Source organism: Colobus angolensis, unplaced genomic scaffold (assembly GCF_000951035.1).
Source record: "Colobus angolensis palliatus isolate OR3802 unplaced genomic scaffold, Cang.pa_1.0 Scaffold131, whole genome shotgun sequence".
NCBI lineage: Eukaryota > Metazoa > Chordata > Mammalia > Primates > Cercopithecidae > Colobus > Colobus angolensis.
Genome location: NW_012114364.1, coordinates 1,047,482 through 1,060,751, shown reverse-complemented (window position 1 = coordinate 1,060,751; position 13,270 = coordinate 1,047,482). Strand labels below are relative to the sequence as shown.

Genomic DNA, 13,270 nt, shown 5'->3' with positions numbered 1-13,270 from the left:
CTAATATTTGTGTAATACTTTTTAAATACTTTATCACCTTTGACTCTCACTAGGATGCCGAGTAAGTCCGTGCAATAAGGATTGAAGATACCTAAAGTAAAGCATCCCCAAACATGGATATGATAGTACAAACTTGAGGGTGGGATTCAGAGGAGGACCCAGGAAGACTGATGAGTACCAAGCATGGAAGTGGAACCCAGCAGAGCCTTCTGGCAAGGTAGAGGATCTGAGATGGGGATGTTTGTAAAAGGAGGTAAGAAGTTAGAGATTATAGAGAAGATAGGATTTTCTGGATTATATCGTTCTCTTGGAGAATTTAAACTGGAATCCAAATTTAAAATTAACAGATAATAGAGAGCAAAAGTGGGTGTGTGAGAAGAGGGAATATGCAGGCTATTTAGGGGATATTACGTACATGCTGGCTATAGTGGCTGAGAGCTCAGATTTGGGCAGAGTGTGGTAATGGACAGAATCTGTTGTAGATGATTTCACTGCACCTGGGGATAATTTGAATCTGAGAAGTAAATAGAAAACAGAAATTAAAAATTGCAAACTTTAGGGCAGAGCGCCTGGAGGACTGAAAAGAACTGTGGCCACTTCCAACCAGCAGGAAGCCAGGGAGAGGCAAAGTTTCAGAAAAAAAGGAAGTGAGATGGCTTTCAGCACTGACTCTTCTTCAATTATGCAAGAGGTATAAAAAATATAATTGGAAGCTTGGATAAAGAGAAAACAAAATGAAAACTAATGTATGATCTGACACCTGAACACACAATTGTTATAATTGTGGTATATTTTCTGCAAGAAATTTGTAAGAGCTATAGTTGGTTTCCTTCACATGCTATTATGTTACATTATATTACATATAATATTGCACATATTTCCATGTAGTCACATGGAACTAAACCATTTTAAGAGTGTTTTAGTGTTTATCAAGTTAATGTATCATATATTACCTAATTCCCTTTCTACTGGTCATTTGGATTCCTTTCCATTTGGGAAAAGGGGCAATGAACATATTTATGCTTATGGCTTTCCAAAAATATATTTTTTAATTATTTTAAGATAGATTCCTAGAAGCAGAATTCTTGGGTCAATAAGTCTGAATATATTTCATGACTCTTAAGACATATTATTAATTTGCTTCCTAAAGAGGGTACCAGTTTCTGTCTATTCTCACTGGCAGTGGTCAACACCTAAGTCTTCAATATTAATGGAACAGTTATATTGAAATGGTATCTGGATAGTTTCGAGTGAGAGAAATTAGGACTAGAGATATAGTCTTAGGACTTTTTCACAGGTAGATCATAAATGAAACAAACAGGTAAATTCTCCAAGAGAATGAATAAAATGGAGAATCATGTTGAAAGATGAACCTTAATGAAATATTTTTAACTTTCGTATTTTACAGACAAAGTGCACAGTTTAGTGGCTTGTCCAAGGTCTTATAAGTAACAGGTAATGAGGCTGAGTGGAAAGTAGGGAAGGGAAGGGAAAGTGGGCAATAAAAGAACAATGGGAATGCAGTGCCACAGAAGTTAAAGATGAAAACTTTGTGCAGCAGAAGGTAACAGCCTCACTGTGTCAAGCAGCAAATATGTTTTTTTAACTGAGAAAGAAAGAGAAATTCTTGGATTTGGAAAGGGGGTGGTCTCTGGCTTCCTGACTCCTCTGATCCTCTGGCACTGCAAACTGGCTTTACAGATAGCCTTGTAAACATTTACAAGCCCACAAACATCACAAGCTGCCTAGTTCTGCCCCAGGTTATAGTCACAGGCAGTAAAAGATTTTAAAAATCAATATTCTTTTATGATTCTGACTGCCTAAAAGTTATTACTTACTAGCCCCAGGTTTGTGAACTATTGAAAAAGATACACTAATTAATTTAACAGCACTTCCAGTAAAATATTTTCTTTTCATGCATTTTGGTCTATGTCTTCACCCAGCACAGGGATGAAAAGAAAATTGGGCCAATAAAATGTAAGTTTGCAGTAGAGACCAAGACCTCAGAATTCAGGACCAGTTTTTCTTTTTTTACAAGTACAATCATTTGGGTATTTTCACTCATGCCACTACGTGAGTGGGCAAGTCAAAGTAATCTGCACCTTACCATAAAGATTCCAGGAACAGAAAAGTCAGTTCCAGGAAGCGCAGAGAAGGAAAGCAAACATGGCTGACATGAGAGTGAGTGTGAAGTAGAGGGAGAGCAGCTACTATCGCCTGCATGTGGCTATTTTTATGGTCTCCTGGCAGTGCTATACCTCTGTCTTTGTAGCTCATGGTTCACATTACGCATTTCTTTAACTTTTACAATTCTTTGCGTTTCCTCTTTAAAGTGATATTTCACTTTTGCTTAAATTGTAACCCAGTTATATTGATCACACCCTGCTGGGTGCTGAGAAAACTCCAAATTAGAAAAACAAAACAAAACAAAACACTTGTTGGGTAGGTGGGTAGAGAGAATACCAGATTAAACTATACACGAAGGATGAATGATAGAACAAATACCAAAACTGTTTCTTGTAAATGTCCACAAGGATGATGGATGAGTGGGAGAACTGTTTCATAGAGTGTAAAGGAAGCGGTATCTCTGCTTTGTTTTTTGAATTGATGTGTTTTGGATTGCATGTTTCTTAGGAAAACAATTAGCATAAGCCTACACTCCCATTCGTCCTCAAATTTCTAGAGGTGTCTATTGGGGATGTAACTCAGGATATGTCCTTACAACAGGGATAAGAGTGAAGGGACTTCCAGAAAGCAGTTCAGGCACATGTCTGTGAGGTCAGAGCACTAGGCAAGTTTCCAGAGGTTGCAGCTCACGGATCCATCTCCCCTTCCACAGCTGCTTCACCACTTAGTGTACCCCACCGTATCTCTTTTAGACAGTTAGGGTATACAGTGTTATAGACCATCCATTAAGTAAATGCCCATTTCTCCTCCAAGCCATTGCTACCCAAGTCACAAGGACAGTTTTCCAAATGTATTCGTCCTGCCAAGAGAAACATACTCTTCAAGTGTCCTTCACGTTGTTTAGAAAATCAACTTTTCACTATTTCTTTCTCAAGATAAAAAGCATGCCAAAGTAGATAATTCCCTTACATAAGAAGGGGGTATTTTGTGTGTTCTGTTCTCCCACCATGGCTCGCTTTCATTTTCACCCCACTGCAAATGTTTGTAATCTGCAGAGAAGACCCCACCATGAAACGCAGCCCCTCAACTTGCTGTCTACAAGGCTGATGCATGGCGAGCCAGTGACTGGTTGGGAACTCTGGTATACAGGAGATAGTGTGGCTGTCAGGGCTGACCTCCAGGAAGTGTGCTTTTTAAATTAAAGATTTCCCATGTATGCTTTGTCTTCTTTTCCTGCTGAACTCACGAAGACAATAGAGACCACGAATGGTCAGGCTTAGTTCAGAACCTTATAACTTGATGATTCAATGGAAGATGAACTGCTTGAAACTGAGCTTCAATAATTAGGCTACTTAAAAATAATGCATTGTCTTCCCAGAGAATACGAAAATAAGATTTTGCAAATTTCCCTTCTATAGTGCTTCCCTTTCATATATTTTATAAGTAGAGCCTTAATCATTCTTCAAACTATAAAGTAAAATAAAATCCTAAGCACCCAAAAACTGAACAGATCCCCCTCTTGGCCAAGAGGACCCCAGAAAATCCTTAAAAACATGACAAGAGGTCAGACGTGCCTCATTATAATCTCTCCTTTTTGGAGTTTAGACACAACCGACTAACATCAATATTAACATAGAGATCATAAGGCTGACAGGGCAGACTCTTCGTGGCAATAAGATGTGAAATTATAAACAGGACAGATGTGAAATTATAAAAAGGCCATGCCAGGCAAGGGTTAAGCCATGCACCCCTACACTTAGAGCATAAACTATGTTCTAATGGCCACAAACTTTTTCTATTTCCCTGGTAGCTAAACAAGCACTGACGTCAAGATAAGCAATATTAAAACAATTATAACTTATCCGTTCCCAGACGCTGACTAACGCCCTGTTCCATTAGCCAAAAGTACAGCTCTGATTGCACAAGAAACTGATTTTAGTGTCTTTCTCCTGATGAGAAGACCACCCACCACGGACTGCTCTTGGCCAGTTTACAGAGACTGTGCACTTGCCTTTCTTCACGTCCTGAAAAGACTTTTTGATATATAAGGCCTAACTCTAATGCATTTAAATGTTCAGTCATCATCCTAAAGTGAACGTAGGTCATATGTTACATACATGTTTATTCAATATACATGTGCCAAGATCACCTTCATGAATATTCATAGCTCCTCCTGTAACCTGTTGAATATGTATGTTTTGTCAACCAGTTCAACATAAAGCTCCTACCCCTCCCCTCTTCCTTCGAAGTGCTTGTTTCTGGTCTTGGCCTGAGGCATGCTTCCCAACCTGACCTTGTAGGCTAAAACCCTTTATAAAAAATAAAGTCTCCTTCTCTCCTTTCCAAACTTATAACTGTGTGATTTTTTTTTAAGTTAACAAAACTTAGAATCATTAGAGAAAGGGAAGGCCAGTTACTGAGAACACTTTCAGTTAAGCCAGAGTCATGAGGCTATTCTTGAAGTTGAAGTTGTTAAAGAGATGATTAGCTCTTGAAACACATGGTCGTTTGGGATACCTTTTGGGACTTGGAATTGAAATCTAGCTCGGAAATCCAGAACTGGGAGTAAAATATTTTAGGCCAAAAAAAAAATGAGTCTTTGCTCATTTTAAGTGGCAAAAAAGTGGGGAAAAGTTAAAAAGTTAGTCATTGCACTTTGGAAAAACTGTTTACTGTCATATTTTACTTCTGAAACTTACAATGTGAGGGAATGGATTTTAATATTTCTTTTCAGGAAAAATACTTTCAATTCACAGAGTTTGGTTAAAATGATGCTTTTGAAATCTAAGGTATTCACAAACTGTTTTTTAAGCAACTCTTTATGGTAGACATGCTGCTGGAGTCAATGACAGCACGTGTAGGATAGGATGACATTTGAGTCTTCACAGCACCTGATACGAATTTCTGACACATTTATTCACATGCTAAAGGTCTCTGAGAAATTGTTAATTTAATTATCACTACATTTCTTTTTCATTTTTCTGGTTGAATACTCAGTGGTAGCAAGTTGGCAGACACTTATAAGAAATATCTATACTCAGAACATCTTAAAGAATTGCTGACTGGGCGCGGTGGCTCAAGCCTGTAATCCCAGCACTTTGGGACGCCGAGATGGGCGAATCACGAGGTCAGGAGATTGAGACCATCCTGGCTAACACAGTGAAACCCCGTCTCTACTAAAAATATAAAACATTAGCCGGGCGTGGTGGTGGGCGCCTGTAGTCTCAGCTACTCGGGAGGCTGAGGCAGGAGAACAGCGTGAACCTGGGAGGTGGAGCTTGCAGTGAGCCAAGATCTTGCCACTGCACTCCAGCCTGGGCAACAGAGCAAGACTCCATCTCAAAAAAAAAAAAAAAGTATTGCTGTGAGATTTATGCTGGGTCACTTACTTGATCCTCATAGCTATGCTGTGAAGTCGTGAAATTATTTTATCAGGGCTGAATCTCTGTGGTTTACATTTATTAATTCAGTTCCACCAGCTATAATGTAAAGGTGAAAATCTGATGAGACGATTTTAGCTATAAAAATGTGTAGTTTGAAATCTAAAAGCTTATAAAGTAAATGTTCTTATGGTGTATTCAACTAGTAGCTATAAGTGTGGTCTGGATCACTGTGAGGAGCTGCACTCAGCTTCTACAGGGCATAATTTTCTGTTGAGGAATAATTCAAGTAGACTTCTCCAGGGCACCTGGTTTTATCCTGACTTTGGGTGTAGGTGCAGGTGGTGGTCTCAGGTGGCTCCAGGACATGGCATGATCTGTGGCTTACTGACCCTGGTCTGTCTGCGAGCGGGTAACACTGTCCCGCCACAAGTTAAGATGACAGGAGCACAGCAGTGTAGACAGGATCACCATGCACTTGTCTAAATCAGAGCTACTTAAATCTTGAGTCTCGCGTGAATGGACTCAAAACTTCCCCTCAAAAGTGAATTAATAAACAGAAAAAGAAACCCTAAAAATACGGTTAAAAACAACTATGAAAGTTAATAGGCTGCTCTTGATCCCTGCTGGACCATGACCAGAAATGAATTAATGGCAGGGGCAGGCTCTCAGTTTAACATGTGAAAACATGACATGCTATGCAAAAGAATCAAATTAGAAGTGAAAGAGACAGTGCTGTCAACTGTTTATTCCGGCTGTACCAAAGCCCTTAAGAATGGGAAAGGTACCAGAAATAAATACGGCAACTTGCTAAGTGAGAAGACATGCTTGGCTTGTTGGTTGTATGGTTCATTCAACAACGAGTTTGGGCATCTTCTGCCAACCACGGCCTAAACAAGCAGTAGCATATTCAAATGCCTGCGGTGGAACTTCAAGTGAAATGAAGACTGTAAGTCCTCTTTAATGGGGAGTAGATTTCCGCTCATTGTATCTATTAAAGGAGTGTGAGTCGAGATGCCAGATCTTCTGGTTTTCCAAGAGAAGCCCAAAAGACTAGAGGGGTTTTTTTGTTTTGTTTTGTTTTGTTTTTGTAAAATTTCTCAATCTTTGCAACTAAATAATTTGATTTTGTGGGCCAAGCTAAACGTAATCTGTTTAGTGGTGTGCCTTCTCTGGCTCAGGCAGTGTAAGCCTGATTGTGCTCTTAGTGCAGAGACAGAACATCAATATCTGTTATCCAAGCTCGAAAGCAATAATGCCTAGAGTCATGTAAATGCCAAAGACCGGAGGCAGGGGCGATGAGAGGAACAATGCACGCAGGAAGTGGCATTGCTCTGGACCCTGGGACACAGGTAGGATTTAGAAGTGGGTCAGTGCCTCCTGCCCAGAGAGGGGAAATACAGGTTGTTTATTTTGAGTAGCAAATAGTTCAGTGTGTTAGCAGCTGCAGGCTGTGGAAATCTTTCAAGTATGGAAAGAATAAACAAAAGCCCTTCCCATAATCTGCATGATCTCCCATAAACACACAAAACCTTCCCAGGTATTCATCTGTAGGTTTAAAAGAGAATATGGATTTTTTCCCAGCTTTAGTGAGATGTGATTGACAAATAAAAAATGTACACATTTAAGGCATACTACATGATGATTTAACGCATGTATACATCATGAAATGATTACCACAATCAAGCTAATTGACATATCCATTACCTCACATAGTTACTTTTCTGTGTGTGATAAGAACACTTAACGTCTACCCTCTTAGCAAATTTCAAGTATATAATACATTCACGCATCGCTTGATGATGGGAATATGTTCTGAGAAATGCATCATTAAGAGATTTCAGGGAGGCTGAGGCAGGAGAATGGCGTAAACCCGGGAGGCGGAGCTTGCAGTGAGCTGAGATACGGCCACTGCTCTCCAGCCTGGGCGACAGAGCCAGACTCCGTCTCAACCAAAAAAAAAAGAGATTTCACTGTAGTGCGAACATTGTGGAGTGTACCTACACAAACCTACGTGGGAAGCCCATGACACATCTAGGCTAGGTGTATGGCCTACTGCTTCTAGGCAACAAACCTGTATACCCTGTTTCTGTGCTTAATACCATAGGCAATTGTAACACAATGGTAAGTATTTGTGTATCTAAACATAGTTAAACTTAGAAAAGGTACAGTGAAAATGCTGTAAAAAAGACAAAAAAAAAAAAGATATGCCTGTACAGGGCACTTAGCATGAATGAAGTGTGCAGGGTTGAAGGTTGCTATGGGTGACTCAGTGAGTGAGTGGTAAGTCACTGTGGAGGCCTAGGCCAATACTGTACACTACTGTAGGCTACAAACACTGTATACTTAGGCTACACTATATTGCTTTTTTTTTTTTGAGACGGAGTCTCTCTCTGCATCCCAGGCTGGAGTGCGGTGGCGCGATCCTGGCTCACTGCAAGCTCCGCCTCCCAGGTTCACGCCATTCTCCTGCCTCAGCCTCCCGAGTAGCTGGGACTACAGGCGCCCACCACCTCGCCCGGCTTAAACTATATTTCTTTAATGTTCTCTTCTTCAGTAATAACCTTAGCTTACTGTAACTTTTTTACTTTATTAACTTTTAAATTTTAAAAAAATTTTGACTCTTTTGTCATAACACTTAGCTTAAAACACATATTGTACAGCTGTCCAAAAGTATTTTCTTTCTTTATATCCTTATTTTATAAGCTTTTTTCTATGTTTTAATTTTTTTAATTTTGGGAAATTTTTTGTTAAAAACTAAAACACAAACACACACCTTAGCCAAGACATATACAGGGTCAAGATCATTAATATCACTGTCTTCCACCTCCAAATCCTGTCCCACTGGAAGGTCTTCAGGGACAATAGCATGCACGGAGCTGTCACCTCCTATGATAACAATGCCTGCCTCTGGAATAGCTCCTGAAGGATCCGCCTGAGGCTGTTTTACAGTAAGCTTTTTTTTGTGTAGAAGCAGAACACTCCAAAATAATAAAAAGTATAATACAGTAAATATATAAACCAGTAACCTTGTCATTTATTATCATCATCAAATATTATGTTGTGTATGTGCTATACTTTCATGTAACTGGCAGTGCAGCAGGTTTGTTGACACTAGCATCATCTCAAACACATGAGCGATGTGTTGTCTATGACATTAGGACAGTTACAAGGTCACTAGGTGATGGGAAATTTTCAGTTCCCTTATAACCCTATGAGAACTGCCATCATATATCTGGTCCATTGTTGATCAAAATGTTGTTATGCAGTGCATGACTGTACATTAATGTTAACTATAGTCACCATATTGTACCTCAGATCTCTAGAACAGATTTACACTGTCTAACTGAAACATACCCTCTGACAAACATCTCCCTACTTTCTCCACCTCCCAGCTCCTGGTAACCACCATTCTACACTGCATCTACGAGCTCAACTTTTTTAGATTCCACATATAATATATTATGCAGCATTTGTCTTTAGTTATTTGGTTTATTTTATTCAACATAATGTCCTCCAGGTTCATCCATGTTGTCAGAGATGGCAGGATCAGGCCTGGTGCAGTGGTTCACGCCTGTAATTCCAGCACTTTGGGAGACTGAGGCAGGCAGATCACGAGGTCAGGAGTTCAAGACCAGCCTGGCTAACATGGTGAAACCCCGTCTCTACTAAAGATACAAAAAATTAACCAGGTGTGATGGTGCATACCTGTATTTGGATTTTCTCTCTTCTTTTCTTGGTTAATCTTGGTAATGAGCTATCGATTTTATTTATCTTTTCAAAGAACCAACTTTTTGTTTCATTTATCTTTTGTATTTTTTTATTCACTTGCAAAGATTTTAATTAGAAAAGATTTTAATTTTTTAAAAAAGTGTTTTAAAAAACATTTAGCAGAATTATACTTTGTGGGCCATACAGGTTATTGGTTCAGACTAATGTAATCAGGCCTTATAAGGTTTGTTTTCTGTGTTCCATTCTAAAGAGCATAAATATTAAATGCCTCTAAAATACACTTCATTCAAAATGGTTCGATTACAAAGCACAATTTGAGCACGAAACAACGCATTATGGTCTCATGGATACAGGCTGGATACAGGTCTCATGGATACAGTTACAAAACACTATAATGAAAAATTAACAGCCTCAAGTAGATAATACTGTACAACCCTTGCTCAACAAATGACATGTTAAACACAGGGAGAAAAAGCCTGAATGATGTCAATTAGTGCTGTTCTTTTAGTTATATTGAAAATGATTAAAGAAGAAGTTTTCAAATTCTTAGTAGTGGTATTAAAATTAAGTTACTTTCTAAACTATATTAAAAACAGCACTAAGTCTTCAAAGAACTTAAGTTGTTAAAAAAACTTTGACTTCCCAGCTGGCAATATGACCAAAATACACAAGAATGCAAATCAAAAGTGACGGCATGGAGATGCCACTGAACATTTCACATTTCGTATGGATCTGGGACGGTGTTCATTGGTACATACGTGTCATAAACTGGACTTTCTTGGCTCAATGACACGTGTAGAAAATCATGATTCTTTTAAGAATCTCTCATAAAGTCCAAGAACAAACATATTCGACCAAAAAATCTAAACTGTGCACTTTTGTTTCTTAAAAAAAAAACAGTGTAAACCAGGTTTTTAACCTAATAAGAGAAAATCTATTTTTAAAAGTCTCATAGCTGTATCCATCTTCCTGTTCAGCTAAACGGATGCAGCACAATAGCCACAATTTTGTTACAGACTAAAATCCAACAGATAATTCCAACACCACCTGCTATTCTAGTAGGAAAGGCTACCAGGTGATCTAGAGGGGTTATCCATTTTTTCCGGACAACAGCCACGGGGACAGAATAATACTTCCAAATGAGTGAGATCATCAGGGCAACCTGCAATACATAGAAAGTGACACTTGTCATCCATTTTATCTTGGCTAATTGAGTTGTCCGAGCTTTCACGTGGGTTTTGAGCTTATCCGTCATCTTGTTGATCTTTCTTTCTAGCACGGCATAGCTGGCAAACTCCTCCATCATGTTGACCATGGAGAGTTTCTACCTGGACCTTGGAGAGATCCTGCGTGGATCTCCGCTCTCATCTGTGACTCCTGCTCTGCGTCCGCCTGCAGCACCCTGGACATGAATGATGAGAAGGACAGGAGGAGGATCCTAAGAACATTGCACCCAAACAGGAAGCTGAGCACCAGCAACCACGCCCAGTGGTTGGCCACCGCTGAGCTCATCCTGGGGTGCTCCTGACTGCGCTGGGTCTGCTAAGGTGGTTTAATGCTCTACTTTTGTGTTTGTTGGACTCCTGCTGAGAGGTGGCGCTTTCCAGAGAGCATCAGCTGTGGTAGTATGGAGAGGAACTGGCAGTGGGCAGGGTCCTAGAACTTCCAAGAGTATATGCCATTTGTCTTCAGCTACCAAGGTGGATAGGGAAGGCCCATCAGGTAAGGTCAGGGCAGGGCGTGTCTGAGCTCAGACTTTCCTTGGATGGGTCTTGCTGCGGCTGCTGTGGGGGATGGGGCTGAGGTTCCCAGGTCAATGGAATTGTGTACCTACGAGGATTATGGCTGTCTCTGCTTAGTCATGCGGGTTGTCAAGGAAGTGGAGAAAAGCCAGCAGTCACAGGTCTCACCCAGCTCCCACTCAAACCAAAGGGCCAGTCTCACTCCCACTGTGACCCTTCTAATAGCCCCGAGTCTGTTTCCAGGCAGTGGGCAGCAGGGCTTGAGAACTTGCCCCAGGCTACCCACTTCCCAGCTGCTAAAGATAAGGGTTTGGTTCTTCCCCCACCTGTGGAGTCTGCACACCAGATTCGTGCCCTCCCCTGAGTTCTGGCCAGGAGGCTTCTCGCCCCGTTCAAATTGTTACAAAGTTCAGCTGGAGACTTTCTTCTCCCTGTGGCATTTTCCCCTGCGCCTCTGGCTGTCCTCCTGAAGGATCGCTGTGTTGCCAGGCCTGAATGGCCTGCTTGGGGACCCAGAGAGCTCCCAGGGCCTTATCTTGGGGCTTCCTCTGCCCCTGTATTTCACTCTGCTCTCTAATTTTTTTTTTCTCCTAAGACAGAGTCTCGCTCTGTTGCCCAGGCTGGAGTACAGTGGTGAGATCTTGGCTCACTGCACCCTCAGCCTCCTGGGTTCAAGTGATTCTCCTGCCTCAGCCTCCTGAGTAGCTGGGATTATAGGCATGCACTACCATGCCTGGCTATTTTTCGTATTTTTAGTAGAGATAGGGTTTCACCATGTTGGTCAGGCTGGTCTCGAACTCCTGGCCTCGTGATCCGCCCACCTCAGTCCCCCAAAGTGCTGGGATTACAGGCATGAGCCACCATGCCCGGCCTACTCTCTGAATTGACTCAGCTCCAGGTAAGGTCAAAAACTTCTCCCACATACAGACCTTCAGTTTCCCCAGTGTGGGTGTGTGGAGCATCTCTTTTTTCTACTTCAGCAGTTGGGGCACTTACAGTATTTTGGGTATCTCCCAGGTCCTCCAGGAGCAATTGACTTCTTTCAGAGGATCTGTGGGTGCTCTCAGGATTCCTGGTTTCAAGAACATGATTTCATTCTCATTGACTAATAGACTGTCTACCTGCACTAAAATTCAGTTTTAATTATTTTTTCAATATGACAAGTTCAAAGAAGGCTGTATTTTCTGGTACATTTAGAATTTTCCTGTTTTCTAGAACATAATTATATTATGAATTCATTTGAAACTCAGCAGCCTAGCTTTTATTCTTATATGTAAAATTAGGATATAACTTATGATGTTTTAAATATTATTTTCTTTGAGAAACAACATGGGTTTGAACTGCTGGGCTTACTTATATGTAGATTTTCTCCTGCCTCCTGCTGCTGAGACAGCAGGATGAACCCCTCCTCTTCCTCCTCCTCCTTAGCCTATTCAATGTGAAGAGGATGAGGATACAGACCTTTATGGTAATCCACTTCCGCTTAATGAATAGTAAACATATTTCTCTTCTTTATGATTTTCTTAATAATATTTCTTTTTCTCTAGTTTACTTTGTTGGAAGAATAGACTACATAATACATAGACAAAATATGTGTTGATCAACTGTTTATGTTATCAGTAAGGCTTCCAATCAACAGTAGGCTATTAGTAAAATTTTGGAGGAGTCCAAGGTTATACACAAATTTTCAACTGTATGGGGGTGGGCACCCCTAACCTCTGTGTTGTTCAAGGGTCAACTGTATCAGTATGACCCCCAGGTCAGATCCACTTACCAAAGTCATAGTTACCAAAAAATTTTAAAAAGCTGTATCTCACAAAAAGTATCTTAAAATAAGTTCTTACTTCTCACTGGAAATGTAATTCATGAAATTTTTCTGACAAACACATTGTTGAGTTAAAAACATAAGAAATCTTTCAACAATATGGCTCTGGGTCATGATTTGATATATTTAGTCAACGTTTTGTTTAAAAGAACAAATCATTTCTGTGGTTTCTTTTAGCCATCTCTGCTAGTCACATATGCATACATAAACATACATACACACACACACACACACACACACACACACACTCAACTATAAACTATGATACATGCAACCCTAGCTATGCGTCACTAAATAAATGCTGAAACTTTATGCCAGGAGAACAAATACAATGTATTGTATTATATATACATATATATGTACACATATATATATTATATTTAGTACTTTCCATATATACTATAATATAATATAGTGCACTGAGGCATTTTCCCAATGCTTCTATTCAGGGATGATTTATTTGA

The 13,270-nt window shown here is 40.1% G+C and overlaps 1 pseudogene; it reads right to left on the bottom strand.

The window, feature by feature from the left end:
• Nucleotides 1-9,728: 9,728 nt before the first annotated feature.
• Nucleotides 9,729-10,751, bottom strand: LOC105506073 (annotated as a pseudogene).
• Nucleotides 10,752-13,270: the final 2,519 nt, after the last annotated feature.